Genomic DNA, 2536 nt, shown 5'->3' with positions numbered 1-2536 from the left:
TACTAGGGCAATTTTTATAAATGACTTAAAATAGTTGTCCAATTTGAAAATGAATTTCACAACAACTAGATAATTTGGTAGAAATGTCTCCAGATAATTCTTTTTAGAGAGATCTTTCCCTACTGTTGAGGCAGTGGATGGTCATTAATCGAAGCCTTTACTTGAGGGAGAGTGCATAAAACATAAAAGCAGAATCTAATTGCAATATTTAATTTGGGTCAGGGGGAGTAAGGATCAAATGAAGTCCTTTTTTTTAAGTCATATTTAAAATTATGTGCATGTGTTTATGTGTGTGTGTGTGTGTGTGTGTGTGTGTGTGTGTGTGTGTGTGCACATGACTGTAATTGGAGGCTACAGGCATCAGAACTCCCTGAAGCTGGCTTGGGGCACTGTGTGCTGCCTTGAAGTGGGTGTTGGGCATGGAAACCCAGCCCCCTGCAGAAGCCCCACATGCTCTTAACTGCTGAGTATGTCTTCGTCCCCTGTTTTGTCTCCTCTGTAAACATTAGTAAGAATGGATTAGTTCTCAATAAGACCTGGTTATCATAAAAAATTAATAACCCTTAATACAAGTCAACTTAGTTGTAGCCACATTCACTCTTTTAAGGTTTACTTTTACAGTATTTTAGAACACATTTTACCATTTTTATTTTAATCTATTTTCATATTGGAAGAATCTTTACTATGTAAGACCCTTCTCATTTGAAAGCATTTTTCTTTCCTTGACCCTTTTCAACAGAAATGTATCTCACACACACACACACACACACACACACACACACACACACACACACATATATATATATATATATATATATATAACCTTTATGTCTCATTTTATTTGACAAATTCATTTTGCCTTCTCATTATTTTGTTATTCTATTTTTACAAAATTTAGATAGAATGTACTTTTAAAACTAAGATGATTATTATTAAGATAAGATAATCCTGAAAACCCCGGAGACCGTAGCTAAAGCAATGAAAGCATATAAATGTTATCTTAGATATTAACATTCATAACACAGCTAAAACATATTAAAAGTTCTGTGGGTTTTCTAACGAATGAGTCCTTGGTTAAAGATTGAAGTCATATAGTAGGTACTTTAAAACTGCTTGTGCGTTCACTTTTCATTTGAACTTACAGAACATCCAAAGCAGAACAAAGTTTGACATTTCTGCTAAATTGCTTATAACAGCAGGTGACAGAAGTCATCTGTCAGGGGAAGGCTGTATCCTGGGTTAGGACAATTATCTTAAAAAACAAAAAAGCAAGACCATCCCTGAAGCGATGGTCTTTGGGGCTAACTCGTAGAACCTGAACTGAGACCAGGGTCAAGTAGATGTTTCCAGAACATTATATATATTTTCTTTTCTTCAGTTTTTTATTTACATTTAAAAACTCATGGTTATACTGTAAAAAAATTAGTTATTGGACCATCCGACCCCTTTATTAATCTTTTCTCTCAATGATAAACCACTCTTTCTTTTGTCTGTCTTCTTACTGTCTCTTTAGTTTGCATATTGAGACAGGTAGCCAAACTTAATGAGTTAGCTTATTAGAGCTGGGCCTTCTCTCCTTAAAACTCCAGTTACACTGTGAAAGAAAAAGAATTGGCTTTAATCCAGCAAATTGAATTTACATGGACACTTACTAATGTCTTGCTGTATAAACAATATAAAATCAAAGCATTTGCAGGCACAGCGCTACATACTGTAGACATTAATACCCAGGATTTTGCTGTCTCCTTTAGGCTTATGATTCATGGCTGTTCCAATAGAACCAAAATGATTAATATTCCCACATACATACAATAATCCTCCAAACTGGGCAGGAAGTAAACATCTTAAAGACACAAGGCATAGTTTGTGTCTTATGATTCATCTAACATGATAATTAAAAAGGCTTAAGACTCAAGGAGCTGCCCAATACAAGTATAAGGTCAATCTAGTCATACCCACTTCGGTAATATCTACCTTTGTCTGAGAAGTAAATAGCAGACCGCAGGTGCCTTTATTGAGGGAAAGATAGAAATGTCTTCCTCAGTGTGATCCAATGCTTTTTATTGCTTTCATTTATAGTGATGTTAACCTTCATTTTCTGTGTTTCCTTGTATATCTAAAGGAGAGAGAGAGAGAGAGAGAGAGAGAGAGAGAGAGAGAGAGAGAGAGAGAGAGAGAGAGAGAGAAGAGAGAACAGATTTCAGATTAGACATCATTAACCAACCTAGCACCAGAGCAGAGTCTGGAATATACCTCCCTTTCTAAATCTGGATTAAGCAACCCACAGCATCTGGTCATTACAAATGTTCAATGTCTAATTTTCTCTGTGGGCATCTCTAATGGCCCCCGGACCAGAATGATTATTCCCGTGAAAAGCTATGGAACTTCTGCTGAATTCTTGGCCTGAATGAGGCATAAAAGCCCAACCCGTATAAAGTCTTTAATATATAAGTAACACATTTCAAAGCTTATGGACAAGAGATTCATAAAGTAAGAGCAGGTGGCATTTAAATTGATTTATTCTGACCTTAAAATT

Source organism: Rattus rattus, chromosome 6 (genome assembly GCF_011064425.1).
Source record: "Rattus rattus isolate New Zealand chromosome 6, Rrattus_CSIRO_v1, whole genome shotgun sequence".
Classification (NCBI taxonomy): Eukaryota; Metazoa; Chordata; class Mammalia; order Rodentia; family Muridae; genus Rattus; species Rattus rattus.
Note: the sequence above shows the minus strand (reverse complement) of the source record.